The sequence below is a fragment of the Lissotriton vulgaris genome, chromosome 1_2 (genome assembly GCF_964263255.1).
Source record: "Lissotriton vulgaris chromosome 1_2, aLisVul1.2, whole genome shotgun sequence".
Taxonomy (NCBI): domain Eukaryota; kingdom Metazoa; phylum Chordata; class Amphibia; order Caudata; family Salamandridae; genus Lissotriton; species Lissotriton vulgaris.
Genome location: NC_141686.1, coordinates 127465756 through 127487148, shown reverse-complemented (window position 1 = coordinate 127487148; position 21393 = coordinate 127465756).

Genomic DNA, 21393 nt, shown 5'->3' with positions numbered 1-21393 from the left:
CACTCACTACTCTGCACTCACTACTCTGCACTCTGCACTCACTACTCTGCACTCTGCACTCACTACTCTGCACTCTGCACTCTGCACTCACTACTCTGCACTCTGCACTCTGCACTCACTACTCTGCACTCTGCACTCACTACTCTGCACTCACTACTCTGCACTCTGCACTCACTACTCTGCACTCACTACTCTGCACTCACTACTCTGCACTCACTACTCTGCACTCACTACTCTGCACTCACTACTCTGCACTCTGCACTCACTACTCTGCACTCACTACTCTGCACTCTGCACTCACTACTCTGCACTCACTCACTACTCTGCACTCTGCACTCACTACTCTGCACTCACTACTCTGCACTCTGCACGCACTACTCTGCACTCTGCACTCACTACTCTGCACTCTGCACTCACTACTCTGCACTCTGCACTCACTACTCTGCACTCTGCACTCACTACTCTGCACTCACTACTCTGCACTCACTACTCTGCACTCACTACTCTGCACTCACTACTCTGCACTCACTATTCTGCACTCTGCACTCACTATTCTGCACTCTGCACTCACTACTCTGCACTCTGCACTCACTACTCTGCACTCTCTACTCTGCACTCTGCACTCACTACTCTGCACTCTCTACTCTGCACTCTCTACTCTGCCCTCACTACTCTGCACTCACTACTCTGCACTCACTACTCTGCACTCACTACTCTGCACTCACTACTTTGCACTCACTACTCTGCACTCACTACTCTGCACTCACTACTCTGCACTCTGCACTCACTACTCTGCACTCTGCACTCACTACTCTGCACTCTGCACTCACTACTCTGCACTCACTACTCTGCACTCACTACTCTGCACTCACTACTCTGCACTCACTACTCTGCACTCTGCACTCACTACTCTGCACTCTGCACTCTCTACTCTGCACTCTGCACTCTCTACTCTGCACTCTCTACTCTGCACTCTGCACTCACTACTTTGCACTCTCTACTCTGCACTCTGCACTCTCTACTCTGCACTCTGCACTCTCTACTCTGCACTCTGCACTCTCTACTCTGCACTCTGCACTCACTACTCTGCACTCACTACTCTGCACTCACTACTCTGCACTCACTACTCTGCACTCACTACTCTGCACTCACTACTCTACACACTCACTACTCTACACACTCACTACTCTACACACTCACTACTCTGCACACTCATTACTCTGCACACTCACTACTCTGCACTCACTACTCTGCACTCACTACTCTGCACTCACTACTCTGCACTCTGCACTCACTACTCTGCACTCACTACTCTGCACTCACTACTCTGCACTCACTACTCTGCACTCACTACTCTGCACTCACTACTCTGCACTCACTCACTACTCTGCACTCTGCACTCACTACTCTGCACTCTGCACTCACTACTCTGCACTCTGCACTCACTACTCTGCACTCTGCACTCACTACTCTGCACCCTGCACTCACTACTCTGCACCCTGCACTCACTACTCTGCACTCTGCACTCACTACTCTGCACTCTGCACTCACTACTCTGCACTCACTACTCTGCACTCACTACCTACTCTGCACTCACTTCTCTGCACTCACTACTCTGCACTCACTACTCTGCACTCACTACTAGGCACTCACTACTAGGCACTCACTACTAGGCACTCACTACTAGGCACTCACTACTAGGCACTTACTATTCTGCACTCACTATTCTGCACTCACTATTCTGGACTCTGCACTCACTACTCTGCACTCTGCACTCACTACTCTGCACTCTGCACTCACTACTCTGCACTCACTACTCTGCACTCTGCACTCACTACTCTGCACTCACTACTCTGCACTCTGCACTCACTACTCTGCACTCACTACTCTGCACTCACTACCTACTCTGCACTCACTACTCTGCACTCACTACCTACTCTGCACTCATTACCTACTCTGCACTCACTACTCTGCACTCACTACCTACTCTGCACTCACTACTCTGCACTCACTACCTACTCTGCACTCACTACCTACTCTGCACTCACTACCTACTCTGCACTCACTACCTACTCTGCACTCACTACCTACTCTGCACTCACTACTCTGCACTCACTACTCTGCACTCACTACTCTGCACTCACTACTCTGCACTCTGCACTCACTACTCTGCACTCACTACTCTGCACTCACTACTCTGCACTCACTACTCTGCACTCACTACTCTGCACTCACTACTCTGCACTCACTACTCTGCACTCTGCACTCACTACTCTGCACTCTGCACTCTGCACTCACTACTCTGCACTCTGCACTCACTACTCTGCACTCACTACTCTGCACTCACTACTCTGCACTCACTACTCTGCACTCACTACTCTGCACTCACTACTCTGCACTCACTCACTACTCTGCACTCTGCACTCACTACTCTGCACTCTCTACTCTGCACTCTGCACTCTGTACTCTGCACTCTGCACTCACTACTCTGCACTCTCTACTCTGCACTCTCTACTCTGCACTCTGCACTCTCTACTCTGCACTCTGCACTCTCTACTCTGCACTCTCTACTCTGCACTCTGCACTCACTACTCTGCACTCACTACTCTGCACTCACTACTCTGCACTCACTACTCTGCACTCACTACTCTGCACTCACTACTAGGCACTCACTACTAGGCACTCACTACTGGGCACTCACTACTAGGCACTCACTACTAGGCACTTACTATTCTGCACTCACTATTCTGCACTCACTATTCTGGACTCTGCACTCACTACTCTGCACTCTGCACTCACTACTCTGCACTCACTACTCTGCACTCTGCACTCACTACTCTGCACTCACTACTCTGCACTCTGCACTCACTACTCTGCACTCACTACTCTGCACTCACTACTCTGCACTCACTACCTACTATGCACTCACTACTCTGCACTCACTACCTACTCTGCACTCACTACTCTGCACTCACTACCTACTCTGCACTCACTACCTACTCTGCACTCACTACCTACTCTGCACTCACTACCTACTCTGCACTCACTACCTACTCTGCACTCACTACTCTGCACTCACTACTCTGCACTCTGCACTCACTACTCTGCACTCACTACTCTGCACTCTGCACTCACTACTTTGCACTCACTACTCTGCACTCACTACTCTGCACTCACTACTCTGCACTCACTACTCTGCACTCACTACTCTGCACTCACTACTCTGCACTCTGCACTCACTACTCTGCACTCTGCACTCACTACTCTGCACTCTGCACTCACTACTCTGCACTCACTACTCTGCACTCACTACTCTGCACTCACTACTCTGCACTCACTACTCTGCACTCACTCACTACTCTGCACTCTGCACTCACTACTCTGCACTCTCTACTCTGCACTCTGCACTCTGTACTCTGCACTCTGCACTCTGTACTCTGCACTCTGCACTCACTACTCTGCACTCTCTACTCTGCACTCTGCACTCTCTACTCTGCACTCTGCACTCTCTACTCTGCACTCACTACTCTGCACTCACTACTCTGCACTCACTACTCTGCACTCACTACTCTGCACTCACTACTCTGCACTCACTCACTACTCTGCACTCTACACTCACTACTCTGCACTCTCTACTCTGCACTCTGCACTCTGTACTCTGCACTCTGCACTCACTACTCTGCACTCTCTACTCTGCACTCTGCACTCTCTACTCTGCACTCTTCACTCTCTACTCTGCACTCTGCACTCACTACTCTGCACTCACTACTCTGCACTCACTACTCTGCACTCACTACTCTGCACTCTGCACTCACTACTCTGCACTCACTACTCTGCACTCACTACTCTGCACTCACTACTCTGCACTCACTACTAGGCCCTCACTACTCTGCACTCACTACTCTGCGCTCACTACTAGGCACTCACTACTAGGCACTCTGTTAGACGGACCGGGAGGGTCGGCCGAGGTTACGGGGAGAGGTCTCCAGGGAGAGCCGTCTCCAACGACTGTACAGATAAGTAACTTCCCCCCCACAGACGGACACCACACAAGGTTGAAGGTTAACGAGACTTTATATGCAATTCTTAGGTTACGATGATGGATACAAGGAGGTCTGGACTCAGGGGTCCCCTCGGTTCTAGTCTCTGGTTTAGGAAAGGGGTAGCGGGACAGTCTTTGTTACCAATGAGTGAAAAATAGCTCTCAATCCTCGAGCTCGGCGTTCTAGATGATCGGGCCGCGGCGGAGCCAGGCAGGTCCCGAGATGGACGAAGGAAAACGACGGTCCGCGGCGGAGCCTGCAGGTCCCGGTGAAGATGGCGGTTACAACGGTCCGCGGCCACGCCAGCAGGTCCCGACGACGATGAAGGTGATGAAGGTTACGACGGCTGTGGCAGCGCCAACAGGCAGGACGATGGTGCACAAGACAGAGCTACGGCAGCGCCAGTAGTCCGTCCCGGATGAGTTCCTCTTTACGTCTCTCGACTCCAAGATACAACTGCCTTCCTGCTCTGGAGCTGCCCCAGTTATAGGGCTGGCGTGCTTTGATGTCCGGACCCTCGCACTTGGAGGTCGGGAGGTCCGGGATGAGGGAGTCCAGACGCCCAGCAGGGGGGTGGAGCCAGCGCCCGGGGAGGCGATGGGCGAGCGGCACTTGGTGGGGGAGAGCCATCGGCACCTCTTTCTCCCATTGACTTGCCAAGTAGCCCGCTCACCTCCTGGGTGGAGGGTGGTGCCGGAATGTCTGAGGCCGGGCCAGGCCCAGGGTTGAGGTCGATCGGGGGCCAGGCGGCCTCGTGGTGGAGTGTCCAAGATGGCGCCCCAGGCTGGGCGCGTGGGCCGGCAGTGGATCGGACCCACGAGGTTGACATGCTCGAGGGCAGGGGTCCCTGAGGGGACGGAGGACGTGCAATGGTGGTGTGTGGTACTTGCGGGACTGGACTCAGGCCTGGTTGGGCCGGGGGAGAGCGGCCCTTCATGTGGCCTGTCCAACATGCGTCCCCCCCAGCTGAAGGCGGGGAGAGTTACCCATCCTCTTGGGGACTCTCCTCGTCGAGGCGGAAAAACCGGGACAGGCCATCCGCGTTGGCGTGATCTGGCCCAGGCCGGTGTTCGACTGTGAAGTCCATACCTTGCAAGGAGATGGACCAGCGTAGCAACTTAGGGTTCTCCCCCCGCATATGCATCAGCCACTGCAGGGGTCGGTGGTCGGTCTGCACCCGAAAGTGGGTGCCAAAAAGGTAGGGCCGGAGCTTCTTGAGGGCCCACACCACAGCGAAGGCTTCCCTCTCTATGGTGCTCCAGCGTTGCTCCCGTGGTAGGAGTCTCCGGCTGATGAAGGCCACCGGTTGATCAAGGCCTTCGGTGTTCACTTGAGACAGGACTGCCCCAATGCCCTGGTCGGAGGCGTCCGTCTGGACGACGAACTCCCGGCTGTAGTCTGGGGCCTGGAGCACAGGGGCAGAACACATGGCGGCCTTCAATTGTTCAAATGCAGTTTGACACTCTGGGGTCCAGGTGACTTTCTTGGGCTGGTTCTTTGACGTGAGTTCTGTGAGGGGCCCCACTATGGTACCATAGTCTTTCACGAACCTTCGGTAATAGCCCGTGAGGCCCAGGAAGGCTCGTACCTCGGTTTGGGTGATGGGGGACTGCCAGGCCTGGATGGCGGCAATTTTCAGCTGTAGAGGGGCCACTAGGCCGCTTCCCACCTGGTGTCCGAGGTAGGTTACAGACCCTTGCCCAATTTGACACTTGCTGGCCTTGATCGTGAGGCCAGCTCGCTGAAGGGCTTGCAGCACTGCTCGGAGGTGGTGGAGGTGCTCGGTCCAATGGTGGCTGTATACAGCGATGTCGTCGAGGTAGGCGGCGCTGAATCCTTCGAGCCCCGCCAGGACCTGATTGACGAGTCGTTGAAATGTTGCTGGGGCATTCTTCATGCCGAAGGGCATGACCGTGAAATGGTAATGGCCATCGGGGGTGGAGAAGGCAGAACGTTCTTGCGCCCGGGGTGTGAGGCCGATCTGCCAATAGCCTGCTGTCAGGTCGAAGATGCTGAGGTAGCGGGCAGCTCCCATTCGGTCGACTAGTTCATCTGCCCGGGGGATGGGATGCGCGTCTGTTCTGGTGACCGCATTCAAGCCCCGGTAGTCGACGCAGAACCGGAGTTCTGGTGTGGTGCCGGGGGCAGCTGCTTTGGGGACCAGTACGACAGGGCTGGCCCAGGGGCTGTCTGAGGGCTCGATGACCCCGAGCGTGAGCATCTTGGCTATTTCTTCCTGGATGCAGGCCCGTACCCGGTCTGGCACGCGGTAGGCCCGGTGGCGGATGGGGGGGCTGTCCCCGGTGTCCACATCGTGCACACACCAGGAAGTGACACCTGGGGTGAGGGAGAACAGGCTGGCGAACTGTGATAGGAGGGCTTGACACTCTTGGCGTTGTTCTCTGGTGAGGGCCTCTGAGAGCCGGACCCCATCCACGGAGCCGTCTTGCTCCTGAGTCCGTAGGAGGTCAGGGAGAGGCTCGGAGTCTTCTTCAACCCCAGTGTCTGTGGCCATCAGGAGGCTGAGCTCTGTTCGCACAAAGTGGGGTTTTAGTCTGTTAGCGTGGAGGACCCGGAGAGGGTTCCGGGAGGATTCCATGTCGATGAGATAGGTGGCAGGACCCTTGCGCTCTATTACTTTGAAGGGCCCTGTCCATTTGTCTTGTAGGGCGCATGGCTCAGTGGGGGACATCACCCATACCTGTTGGCCAGGTTCGAATTCAATGGATGAGGCATTCTGGTCATACCATTTTTTCATGTCCTCTTGACTGGCCTCTAGGTTGGCCTTTGCTAGTTCTCTGAACCGCCGGGTCTGGTTGCGGAGGGTGAGGAGGTACCGGAAGACATCTGGAGGGTTCTTTAACGGAGGCATCTCCCAGCCTTCTTTGACGAGACTGAGTGGCCCTCGCACTGGGTGCCCATATAGCAGTTCAAATGGGCTGAAGCCCAGGGATTTCTGGGGGACCTCTCGATACGCGAAGAGGAGGCACGGCAGCAGCACATCCCACTGGCGACGGAGGGGCTCTTCCAACCCCCCGATCATTCCCTTTAGCGTGCGGTTGAACCGCTCAACGAGTCCGTTCCCTTGAGGGTGGTAGGGGGTTGTGAATCGGTAGGTGACCCCGCACTGTTGCCAGAGGGACTTCATGTATTTGGAAATAAAGTTCGTGCCTCTGTCGCTGACGACTTCTCGGGGGAAGCCTACACGGGAGAAGATCCCCATCAGGGCCCGGCCGACGACCGGGGCTGTCACAGTTCGCAGAGGAACAGCCTCCGGGTAGCGGGTGGCGTGGTCTACTAGCACCAAGATGAATCGATGGCCTTGTTTTGTGCGTGGGTCCAAGGGCCCCACAATGTCTATTCCGACTCTCTCAAACGGGGTAGTGACCACGGGAAAAGGTTGCAGGGGGGCCTTTAGTTTGCGGCCGCTCTTTCCACTGGCTTGGCACGTGGGGCAAGATCGGCAATGCTGGTGCACATCGTTCCTCATTTTGGGCCAGAAGAAGTGGGTCACTAGGCGACTGTAGGTTTTATCTTGTCCCAGATGTCCTGCCAGGGGGACATCGTGGGCCAGGTTTAACAGGAAGTCTCTGAAACGGAGGGGTACCACTAGTACTCGGTTGCTCCCCAGCTCGGCGATTCTTTGCTCGCTGTACAGCAGATCATTGTCCCAGTAGACCCAATGAGTTCCGGAGGTATCCCCTGCGCTTTGGGCGAGCGCTTGCTGGCGGAGTCCCTCGAGGGAGGGACAGGTCTTTTGTTCTTGGCGAAATTGTTCTTGCGTGGGCCCCCCTTCTTGAGGCCACTGGTCGAGGTTAGCGAGGTCGGTAGGTTGAGCTGGTTCGGAGGGAATGTTACAGTCGGTGTTTTCGGCTGGGGCGACCGGAGGCGGTGGCGCCGGCCATTCGGGTTCTTCTGGCTGGTGGTTGGCACGGGCGGCCATGGAACGGGTGGTGACGCACGCCCAGTCTGGGACGCCCAACATCCCCAGGTGTTCCTTTCGCTCCACGGCGGCCCAGGGAGAGCTTTCCAGGTCATTGCCCAGGAGGCAGTCTACGGGGGCATCGTCTCGGACCGTTACTTTCAACATGCCGGAGACCCCCCCCCATTCGAAGGGGACGCAGGCCATCCGACACAGGCTTTCCGAGTTATCGGCTGATCGTACAGGGCAGAGAATGTTCGGTAGATACTGTTCTGGGGCCACCAGGTGACAGCGGACGGCTGTTACACTGGCCCCGGTGTCACGAAGGGCTTCGGCCTGGCGTCCATTGATGCTCACCCATTGGCTGTACTTCTGGGTGTTAGCGGGTAGGGGGACCCGCGGGACCATGTCTTTCCCCCCTAAGCAGGCTAGAGCCATGGCGGCTGGCTCCCACTCTTGATGCTCTTGTTCGTATTCTTCCTGCTCCTCGGAGATCTGTTCTTCCCCTAGGGCTGCAGCGGCCACTTGGCGGGGTCTTGGGCTCTGGTACTGCGGGCAGTTTGGGTCGTTCGCATAGTGGCCGACTCGTTGACATCGGTGACACGTGACATTGGCTCTGTACCCCGGTCGCGCTGGGGTGCTGCCCCGGTTGGCCGGGGGGGTGGTGTTGGTAGCGGGGGCGACCGGGGCGTTGTCTCTTCCTCGCCCTTGGCCCCCTCCTCCTCCTCTGGGTCGGTGCTGACCATTGTTGTTCCGGTTCTGTTCGTAGGACCCATTCCGGCCCACTCTGGTGATCTCCCACCGGTCAGCTTCGGCTGCGAGCTGCCGGGGATCCGTTAACTTGCTGTCGAGGAGGTGCTGGCGGAGTTCAATGAAGCAATTGTTCGACAGATGCTCCCATACCATCAGATTAAATAGTTGCTCGTAGGTCGTGACGTTGCTTCCTCGGATCCAGCCCTCGAAGGCTCGGCTAAAGTATGTTACATAGTCCACCCAAGTTGTACCCGGGATGCGGGTGCAGTCTCGGAACCTCTGCCGGTACATCTCGGGTGTGAGACCATAGCGGGTGAGGAGTGCCGCTTTCATATGGTCGTAGGAGGTCATCTGGTGGTCCGGGAGCTGTAGCAGGGTGTCGCGGCCCTCATTGAGGAATCTTCCCCAGAGACCGGCTCCCCAGTCGCTCCTATCGATCCGGTGTGCAGTCATAGCGATTTCATAGGCTTTAAACCATTGCTGGATGTCGTCTTCTCTGAAATATTCTCGGACAACATCCTTGGGGATGTGTACCTTTTTGTCTGTGGCCCCTGAGGTGGGGGGTCGCTCGGGCACCCCGGCTTCTTTATTCTGCTTGCGTAGGTTGATCTCGGCTAGGTTCCGTTCGTGTTCGTACGCTAGTTTTTTTTCCTCGAGCTCCCTTTGTCTCTGTTTCTCCTCTCTTTCTTCTCGGAGACGCAGGTGCTCTAAGTTGATTTTTTGTTCGGCCAACTTAAGTTCAATGTCCATTTTAAGTCGGGCCATTTCTAGTTCGTGTAGTCGGGTCCTTTCTCTTTCCTGGATCTCGTCTTGCGAGAGACCCGTTCTTTGCCCTTCAGGGGCCGTGGTCGTTTTTTCTACGGTGCTTTGATCAGGGGTTCCGGCAGCCCCGGTCTCTGCCCAAGATTCTAGGGCATGCTTAAAATCGTCCTTGGTACTCAGTCCGGTGGTAGCGATACCCAGTTCGATGCAGAATTGTTTTAGTTCACGATGGTTGTACTCCTCTAATTTCTCCATTTGGAATTTCTCGGTTGATCCGCTCTCTTTCGTGGTCATTGTGACTTCGTCGTGGGGTGAGCTACTCTCTGTACGTTTATGCGGTGATTCGGATCGCGCCGCTGGCCACCAATGTTAGACGGACCGGGAGGGTCGGCCGAGGTTACGGGGAGAGGTCTCCAGGGAGAGCCGTCTCCAACGACTGTACAGATAAGTAACTTCCCCCCCACAGACGGACACCACACAAGGTTGAAGGTTAACGAGACTTTATATGCAATTCTTAGGTTACGATGATGGATACAAGGAGGTCTGGACTCAGGGGTCCCCTCGGTTCTAGTCTCTGGTTTAGGAAAGGGGTAGCGGGACAGTCTTTGTTACCAATGAGTGAAAAATAGCTCTCAATCCTCGAGCTCGGCGTTCTAGATGATCGGGCCGCGGCGGAGCCAGGCAGGTCCCGAGATGGACGAAGGAAAACGACGGTCCGCGGCGGAGCCTGCAGGTCCCGGTGAAGATGGCGGTTACAACGGTCCGCGGCCACGCCAGCAGGTCCCGACGACGATGAAGGTGATGAAGGTTACGACGGCTGTGGCAGCGCCAACAGGCAGGACGATGGTGCACAAGACAGAGCTACGGCAGCGCCAGTAGTCCGTCCCGGATGAGTTCCTCTTTACGTCTCTCGACTCCAAGATACAACTGCCTTCCTGCTCTGGAGCTGCCCCAGTTATAGGGCTGGCGTGCTTTGATGTCCGGACCCTCGCACTTGGAGGTCGGGAGGTCCGGGATGAGGGAGTCCAGACGCCCAGCAGGGGGGTGGAGCCAGCGCCCGGTGAGGCGATGGGCGAGCGGCACTTGGTGGGGGAGAGCCATCGGCACCTCTTTCTCCCATTGACTTGCCAAGTAGCCCGCTCACCTCCTGGGTGGAGGGTGGTGCCGGAATGTCTGAGGCCGGGCCAGGCCCAGGGTTGAGGTCGATCGGGGGCCAGGCGGCCTCGTGGTGGAGTGTCCAAGATGGCGCCCCAGGCTGGGCGCGTGGGCCGGCAGTGGATCGGACCCACGAGGTTGACATGCTCGAGGGCAGGGGTCCCTGAGGGGACGGAGGACGTGCAATGGTGGTGTGTGGTACTTGCGGGACTGGACTCAGGCCTGGTTGGGCCGGGGAGAGCGGCCCTTCATGTGGCCTGTCCAACACACTCACTACTAGGCACTCACTACTAGGCACTCACTACTAGGCACTCACTACTAGGCACTTACTATTCTGCACTCACTATTCTGCACTCACTATTCTGGACTCTGCACTCACTACTCTGCACTCTGCACTCACTACTCTGCACTCACTACTCTGCACTCTGCACTCACTACTCTGCACTCACTACTCTGCACTCTGCACTCACTACTCTGCACTCACTACTCTGCACTCACTACTCTGCACTCACTACTCTGCACTCACTACTCTGCACTCACTCACTACTCTGCACTCTGCACTCACTACTCTGCACTCTCTACTCTGCACTCTGCACTCTGTACTCTGAACTCTGCACTCACTACTCTGCACTCTGCACTCACTACTCTGCACTCTCTACTCTGCACTCTGCACTCACTACTCTGCACTCTGCACTCACTACTCTGCACTCACTACTCTGCACTCACTACTCTGCACTCACTACTCTGCACTCACTACTCTGCACTCACTACTAGGCACTCACTACTAGGCACTCACTACTAGGCACTCACTATTCTGCACTCTGCACTCACTACTCTGCACTCACTACTCTGCACTCACTACTCTGCACTCACTACTCTGCACTCACTACTCTGCACTCACTACTAGGCACTCACTACTAGGCACTCACTATTCTGCACTCACTATTCTGCACTCTGCACTCACTACTCTGCACTCTGCACTCACTACTCTGCACTCTGCACTCACTACTCTGCACTCACTACTCTGCACTCACTACTCTGCACTCGCTACTCTGCACTCGCTACTCTGCACTCACTACTCTGCACTCACTACTCTGCACTCACTACTCTGCACTCACTACTCTGCACTCTGCACTCACTACTCTGCACTCTGCACTCACTACTCTGCACTCTGCACTCACTACTCTCCACTCTGCACTCACTACTCTGCACTCTGCACTCACTACTCTGCACTCACTACTCTGCACTCACTACTCTGCACTCACTACTCTGCACTCACTACTCTGCACTCTGCACTCACTACTCTGCACTCACTACTCTGCACTCTGCACTGACTACTCTGCACTCACTACTCTGCACTCACTACTCTGCACTCACTACTCTGCACTCACTACCCTGCACTCACTACTCTACACACTCACTACTCTACACACTCACTACTCTGCACACTCACTACTCTGCACTCACTACTCTGCACTCTGCACACTCACTCTGCACACTCACTCTGCACTCACTACTTCGCACTCTGCGCACTCTGCACTCACACTCACCTTCTGCCTCACAGAGGGATGAAGTGAGCGCCGTTCTACTGGGCAGACCTGGGGTCGGGCGGGAGGGTCACCAGGGGCGCGCACGGCTTATAGAGCTATACCGATCAACACAATATTCTCCGGAGTGCCATCCATCTACCGCAGTAGCAGAAATTAGTTTGAAAGCATTGTCGAAGAATGTCAAAAAGCGCCTTATTTAGAAGCGATGAACAGAATTCAATTTTTAGAGCTCCCATGATGTGAAAACAATTTACAATGTACTGTGAACAAACTATTTACGAAGATAAAATATTAGTGAGATAGGTAGTAATCCTTATGCATATTGCCAGATAAGCAGGTGCACCAATGGTCCTCTACACTGGAAAGTCATTTTGAGGATGTAAACACTTCTCAGAAGACAATCTCCTTGACTACAGCGGACCTGCAACAGTGTGCAAAATGTCATGACATTTTGTGTTTACGTACTCTGCTGTATAGATATTTATTGCCCTAATTTTTTTTCAGTATTAGAGGATATCTTTGAAAATACAAGCCTATTATGAAAGTGGATAGAAATGATTATGATCATCGTGGCTAACACAAAGGTGCAGTGAGGAAAGTGAGTGGCAGATATCGCCACCTCATGGTAACTGAGTATAGTGGGTCCAGTGGTAGCTTGCACAGCCACGTTCTTTCACTCCGTGTCCAGACTTTGACACTGTGGAATGGGGTTCAAGTCCCAGCGTCGGCTCTCCCAGAGATTACAAAAAAACATGCTGATCGAAAGAAATAAAATTAAACAATACCGATTGGCGTGACGAGGATAAATCCATGTGCAGTGCACTGCCCCCTTGCCTTGTAGAGACCGCAGCCCAAGAAAACATGATTGACGGAGCAAAACGGTGGTCTAATTGTCCATAGCCAAAGTATATAACAAGCTGAGGATCAACGGGCGTGAAAACAGCGTGGTGGGCGCGCACGTGACGCAGCGTGGGCGTGCACATCAGCTGAAGGATCGCCGGAGAAGACACGAGTCTGCCTGCTGCCATGACTGACCAACTGCAGAGGGAAAGAGCCCGGTGAGTGTGGGTAGAGGGGGGGGGCGGCAGAGAGGGAGTGGGCAGAGAGGGATGGGGTGTGTGTGTGCGTGCGTGCGTGTGTGCGTGTGTGCGTGTGTCTGTTTCTGTGTGTGTCTGTGTGTGCACGGCCATGCCTGCCTGTGTGTGTGCGCGTTCACGGACCCTGGTCGGCGTGTTCACAGCTCTAGGTCCCTTCAGATCGAACTCCATAACAATAGGTCTCGATGCCGAGACCTAAAAATGAACACAGATTCTTGGAGAACGATCATCCAATTACCCCAGTGTTTTATCTGATCCCATAAATTCACAAGAATGAAACTCCGGGACCAGGGCGTACCATTATTTCTGCTCAAAAAAGCCTTTTAGAAGCAACAAGTTAATATGTGGATTTCTTTTTCCAAGAATTTGTGGTACTACTTCCCTCTTATATCAAGGACACTGGACACTTTCTATCCAAGTTAAAAACCGTCAGAAGGCAAAAGGATTATCTACTAATAGTGATGGTTATTAGTTCATTGTACAGTAGCATCCAACATAGTGATGGGCTCAGAGCTGTTAAATATTACCTTGATTCAAAGGGTGTCCACTGTTCATTTCATTTCATAAGGCTTTATTCGGAACAAAAGACATGTCCATAAAAGCACACATATAGTAAATGCAAAACATACAACATTTACAATACAATTACTTTTTCAGTTCAACGCTCGAGATTTAAAAAAAAAACATATTATACAGGCAGGGACTAAATAAATAGTTAAAAACTCATGCTTTTCCTAACACTAATTGCTTTAAGGAGGAAGGTAGCAGTATAAAAACATACATCGGGATGATGCAAATTAAAAAGCAATTTCATAGAATCATGAACTGTTCTAACACCAAACTTGATAAAAATAGGTTTTAAAAACGTTTTACGAAAATTCCCATACAATTGACACAGCAGGAGAAAGTGCGTGGTGCTTTGTGCAGAAGTATTGTCACATGGACAAGGGCCAACAGTATGCATGTTCAGCGAAGGGAAGGCAACTAGATTATGCACAGTCCCCATCCTCAACCTTGTTAAGACAAACTGGTGGGAAACTCTTGTCACTAGGATTCAGAAAAGAGGGTGGTGATGAATCGTTTTTGGCCACTATAGGTGTGGCAGGGTATACTCAGACATGAGTCCCTTGCTCACTGCACCATCAGGATTCAAGCAATCCGGGCCGACGACGGCTGAAATACCAGAAACCGGTCCCCGGAAGCTTGTCTCCTTTCCAGTGAAGAATTGGCTTGGTAGTCTGGTCTGCCCTGTTCCCATGATGCACTGGGCCAGGGACAGACTAATTTGCATGTAGCCAGGTTCTGAGCTGGGATGGTGCAGTGAGCTAAAAACGGTGATGGATCAAGCCCTGATCTTTGGACTGGGTAAGAGTGGTCTGCTTAATTCAGACACTCTGTTCATCACCACCCCCTTTTCTGAATCGGATTCATAACAGGATTATTTTGATTATAGGACTTATATATGTTCCTAAATGTACCTTTTGTAGTACCCATATGAGTTTATACTGTATCACTGTGAATTTTAGTGACATCCCCATGAATAGATGTATCTATCTTATTTACTTATGTGTGTTGGCACTATTTCATCAGTTGCCGCCTATGCTGCACTTCCCAAAATAATTACAACATATAGTTTGTGTAATTTCTTTGCACTATATTAGCACTTGCACTTTTTTAGCCATTTTTCCTACGTTGTTGGCTAATTCTTTAAATTAAACTTGCTTCCTTATGTAATACAAGCGATTAGTGATACATTTTTTTTCCACCCCGCGAGAGTCATTTGAAGCCACTTGGCCTTATTTTTTGCATTTCAATGTATTTGCAGTAAGTAGTGACTCTAAAGGGGAGAGTCACGACTGTTATGTATACAACAATATGTATTTTGTTTAAAAGCTTTAATTGTATTGTTTATGAAAGCAAGTTGTTTTCTATGTCTATTGCATCTGTAGGAGTGGCTACCTATGTATGTGCACTATTTAAGACATGCCTCTATGTTGGCACATCATGTGAACAAGACCGGGGTGACCTGGTTGAAACGCGTCATGCTGAGGAGGTCGTGGTGAAAATAAACAGCACTTGATTTTTCACGAGCCAGTTGTGCCAAATTAACAAATACTGTCCTGACCCCTCTCTGAAATCTTCCCCTTCTTTTCATGCTTGCTTACAGCCCGCTCTAGTCATTTCCAGTGGGCTTTAGCGCTATCTCTTGTTTCAATGTGATAACACATGCAAGTAGCAGTACTGCATCACCCTCTTACAATGAACTAGCACATGAAATCCAGATCTATTAGCTTTTCCAATGCTTGTTTTTATTTTTTTATTTACTGCTCCGATATTGGCATGGTACATAAAAAGAAAATACAAAATGTCAACTGCATCATGCTGCATGCGTACACATTCTTGTTAAACACATGCACACGCATTTGTTATCCTAGGCCACTATATTGTCATGACCTGTACGTACACATGCGCAACTACGTCATTACATTATTTCCTATTGATTTTTAGGTCGAGGGACCGTCGCACTGCGAAGCAGGGGGCGGAGTCCCAAGATTTAATGCTTTTGAGTTAGGTGGTTTCAAACCCGCCCCTCTTCTCCATTGGCTGGCTTCCTAAACGGAGGCCAGCCATTGGAGGAGAGGGGCATCACTCCCCTTAAGCCCGGTCATTTTTGGATTCGGGGGCGTGTTTTTTGGTGTTCTTTCTACCTGTGACGTTGTCTGTCACTCAAACATAAAAACACGCCCCCGATTCCGAAAATTTCGGAGCTTCACGGCAGCCATTTTTTTGGGGGGTTGTTGTGGTGAGGATCAGCACCGCTGCCACTCCAGGTAAGTTTTCATTTGTTTCTTGCTCACTTTGTGTCATAGTGTTTTCAATGTTACTTCCGAGTACGGCATTTTGCGTGTGTGCGTCTTAGATACCTACATCACGTGGACGCAGTATCTGTGGCGAACATGGCGGCTCTCGCAGCTGGCGGCTCTTCTGGCGCCTCGGAAGATGCGTTCCTAACTTATTATAATGAGGTTAGCTGGCTTGTTTGTGTCGGTGTGGGGAAGGAACTTGCAAAAGCGTAACTGTGAGCACCCGTCGGGATCAGCGTTGTGCGGGGAAGTGGGAGTGACGGGGATGATATGACCAATACTCACCCATCACCGTGGGGTCTGAGTCTGAGGACAGCTCTAGCTCAAACTCCAAATAGCAGACGTACAACGGAGGCCGCCCTTTAGCACACTCTAACGCGAGGATGGGTTCGGGGGGAGAGGGTGTGTACAGATGGCCCCTTAAACAAAATAGTTTTATTTACAGTAACAAAAACGCCTTCGTACTTTTATTGTATTAAAGTGTGTGCATTTCATAGTTCACCGCCGCGGGCCCGGGAATTGTGTCCTTGCACTGCTGACGTCACCCCCCTGGGCCGCGCTAGGATTGGCCCTGCGTTTTAAGGATTCCCTGCTCGTCACGAATGGGTGAGTCCGAGCTCCTGGTGGTTTGTCTAATTGTTCAATCGTATGCGGCAAAGTATTGCATGCTGTTGGTCCGAGGAGTGGACATTGAGTCTTCCTGGGGGCATGGACGAGGGGGGGGGGGACACATTAATGCTGCTCACCAAGGGTGTTCAGCTCTGAGCCGTCATGCGGCTATGGTGTGATTGGTAGTCGTGTATCTTACAACGGAGGCCGCCCTTTAGCACACTCTAACGGAGGATGGGTTCGGGGGGAGGGGGTGTGTACAGATGGCCCCTTAAACAAAATAGTTTTATTTACAGTAACAAAAACGCCTTTGTACTTTTTTTGTATAAAGTGTGTGCATTTCACAGTTCAAGTATGAAATGTGGGAGGATGTGGTATTATGACCAGCTGTCGGCTTTGGAATTGGGTTTGCGTCGGTGCAAGACCCTCTGATTCTGGCCACATAATTTAATCTCCCTGTGCCTAAAAAAAATGAATGTGTCCTTGTGTAATGTAACTATTGCTCATGTAAAGCGCCCCAATGCGTTGGTGTCGAGTTTGCGCTATAAAAAAACTACAAAAGTGTGTCATAGCTATTCAGTCCTTAGTGCAGATTTCTTTATAGGACGACGGACTTATTTTGTTGTTCTTAAATCTCATCTATGTATATTTTTTTATCGATGCGCGGCAGTACGTAAATGTTCTCATTTAATGTACCATTGTTCAAGTGTTAAAATCTTAAAGGTTCGCATCCTGCTGTACGAGACAGCCATCTGCTTAGTTGGAAGCACAGAGAAAAGAACCACACTGAAGAGTAAAACACTTCGGATGAAAGGTGCACAGAGGTCCTTGGTGACACTGCACACAGTGCATCATTCCTAACTCTCGTCCCTGGACGAGAAACTAAATATCACTTTTATAATGTTAATTACAGGTTAATTATTTTAACCCTTTGATTATCATAACCCTCTCCACGTGAGCATCTTTGAAAAGCATACCCCTTACTACAGTTACACTTGAGGTTTATAGGAATGCCATGTTCTTTAAGGATTGTCTACTTGAGCACTTAACCATTTGTTAGCATGTTAACTGTTGCACAAATAAATATTCCATATAGTGACCGCAGATACTAGCAGCAAGTGGTTAACATTAAAACAAATGTCGGTCTTTACATTCCGCGTTTTCTAAAAGATTAATTGCAGACATATGTCTCGTGCGAAACCCAGCTTCTGTATTTAACCCCATAGATTTACCTTGATTACACGATAAGTAGTGCCCATTGCAAAATGCAACATGTTGTTTTCTTTTGCTTGATGCCATTTATTTAACGATTAAGCTATTGGCATTGTAAATGACAATACCATTTATTTATGATTTAAAAAAAATGTCATGAGCAATGCCAATAGCTCTACCTTTAATAATGCCGAGACCGTTGCATTGTAAATGCTAGTTTCCTGATGCTGCACAGCAGCGGGGAGAAAAAGCATTTCTGTTTGCCCACACTGCACAGCATCGGCAAAAATCATTGGCAAAGCCAGTAGCTCATAAAGGAAGACACCTATTAGCTTTGCCAATGCTGGTTTTTCGTTGCATTCAGGGACTTGTAGTTCTGACTGTTTGTTGGACAGGCCACATGAAGGGCCGCTCCCCCCTCGGCCCGACCAGGCCCGAGCCCGGTCACACAAGTGCCACACACCACCACTGCCCGTCTTCCGTCCCCTCCGGGACCCCTGCACCTGAACATATCGACCTCGTGGGCCCGACCCACTACTGGCCCGCGCGCCCAGCCTGGGCGCCATCTTGGACACTCCACCACGAGGCCGCCTGGCCCCCGATCGACCTCAACCCTGGGCCTAGCCAGGCCTCAGACATCCCGGCACCACCATCCACCCAGGAGGTGAGCGGGCTACTTGGCAAGTCAATGGGAGAAAGAGGCGTCGATGGCTCTCCCCCGCCAAGTGCCGCTCGCCCATCGCCTCCCCGGGCGCTGGCTCCACCCCCCTGCTGGGTGTCTGGACTCCCTCATCCCGGACCTCCCGACCTCCAAGTGCGAGGGTCCGGACATCAAAGGGCACCAGCCCTATAACTGGGGCAGCTCCAGAGCAGGAAGGCAGTTGTATCCTGGAGTCGAGAGACGCAGAGAAGAACTCATCCTTGACGGACTACTGGCGCTGCCGTAGCTCTGCCTTGCGCTTCATCGTCCTGCCTGCTGGCGCTGCCGCAACCTTCGTAACCTTCGTAATCCTTCATCGTCGTCGGGACCTGCTGGCGTGGCCGCGGACCGTTTGTAACTACCATCTTCATCGGGACCTGCTGGCTCCGCCGCGGACCGTCGCTTCCTTCGTCCATCTCGGGACCTGCTGGCTCCGCCGCGGCCCGATCATCTAGAACGCCGAGCTCGAGGATTGAGAGCTATTTCCATCTTTTGGTAACAAGACTGTCCCGCTACCCTTCTCCCTAACCAGAGACCAGAATCGAGGGGACCCCTGAGTCCAGACCTCCTTGTACCATTCTATCGTACTTAAAGAATTGCCTATAAAGTATCGTTGAACTTTGCCCTTGTGTGGTGTCCGTCTGTGGGGGGGAAGTTACTTGTCTGTACGATCGTCGGAGACGGCTCTCCCCGGAGACCTCTCCCCTTATCCTCGGCCGACCCTCCCGGTCCGTCTAACATTGGTGGCCAGCGGCGCGATCCGAATCACCGCATAATCGTACAGAAGGTAGCTCACCCCACGACGAAATCACGATGTCAAACAAAGAAAGCGGATCCACCGAGAAATTTCAGATGGAGAAATTGGACGAGTACAGCCATCGTGAATTAAAACAATTCTGCATCGAACTAGGTATCGCTACCACCGGTCTAAGTACCAAAGACGATTTCAAGCATGCCCTAGAGTCTTGGGCAGAAACCGGGGCTGCCGGAACCCCCGACCAAAACATCGCAGCAATAGAGAAAAACACCACGGCCCCTGAGGAGCGAAGAACGGGTCTCTCGCAAGACGAGATCCAGGAACGAGAAAAAACCCGACTACACGAGCTAGAAATGGCCCGGCTCAAAATGGATGTTGAACTTAAGTTGGCCGAACAAAAAATAAACTTAGAGCACCTGCGTCTCCGAGAAGAAAGAGAGGAAAAACAGAGACAAAGGGAGCTCGAGGAAAAGAAACTGGCATATGAACACGAGCGAAAATTAGCTGAGATCGACTTACGCAAGCAGAATAAAGAAGTAGGGGTTCCCGAGCAACCCCACACCCCAGGGGCAACAGAGAAAAAGGTACACATCCCCAAGGATGTCGTTCGAGAATACTTCCGAGAGGACGACATCCAGCAATGGTTTAAGGCCTACGAAATCGCTATGACCGCCCACCGGATCGATAGAAGCGACTGGGGAGCCGGTCTATGGGGGAGATTCCTCAATGAGGGCCGCGACGCCCTGCTACAGCTCCCGGACCACCAGATGACCTCCTATGACCATATGAAAGCTGCACTCCTCACCCGCTATGGCCTCACAGCCGAGATGTACCGTCAGAGGTTCCGAGACTGCACCCGCATCCCGGGTACAACTTGGGTGGACTATGTAAACTATTTTAGCCGAGCCTTCGAGGGCTGGATCAAAGGAAGCAAGGTCACAACTTACGAACAACTCTTCAATCTCATGGTATGGGAGCATCTATCGAACAATTGCTTCATTGAGCTCCGCCAGCACCTCCTCGACAGCAAATTGACCGATCCCCGGCAGCTCGCAGCCGAGGCTGACCGGTGGGAAATCACCAGAGTGGGCCGAAATGGGTCCTATGAACAGAGTCGGAACAACAACGGTCAGCACCGTCCCCGAGGAGGAGGAGGAGGCCAAGGACGCGGAAGAGACAACGCTCCGGTCGCCCCCGCTACCAGCACCACCCCCCCGGCCAACCGGGGCAGCACCCCGGCGCGACCGGGATATCGAGCCAATGTTACGTGCCATCGATGCCAACGAGTAGGCCACTATGCAAACGACCCAAACTGCCCCCAGTATCAGAGCCCAAGACCCCGCCAAGTAGCCGCTGCTGCTCTGGGGGAGGAACAGATCTCAGAGGAACAAGAAGAATATGAGCAAGAGCATCAAGAATGGGAGCCAGCCGCCATGGCTCTAGCCTGCTTAGGGGGGAAAGACATGGTCCCGCGGGTCCCCCTACCCGCTAACACCCAGAAGTACAGCCAATGGGTGAGCATCAATGGACGCCGGGCCGAAGCCCTCCGTGACACCGGGGCCAGTGTGACAGCCGTCCGCTGTCACCTGGTGGCCCCAGAACAGTTCCTACCAAACATTCTCTGCCCTGTCCGTTCAGCCGATAACTCGGAAAGTCTGTGTCGGATGGCCTGCGTCCCTTTCGAATGGGGAGGGGTCTCCGGCATGTTGAAAGTAACGGTCCGAGACGATGCCCCCGTAGACTGCCTCCTGGGGAATGACCTTGAAAGCTCTCCGTGGGCAGCCGTAGAACGAAGAGAACACCTGGGGATGTTAGGCATCCCGGACTGGGCGTGCGTCACCACCCGGTCCATGGCCGCCCGTGCCAAACCCCGACCCGAGGAACCCGAATGGCCGGCGCCTCCGCCTCCGGTCGCCCCAGTCGAAACCACCGACCGTGACGTCCCCCCAGAACCAGCTCAACCTCCAGA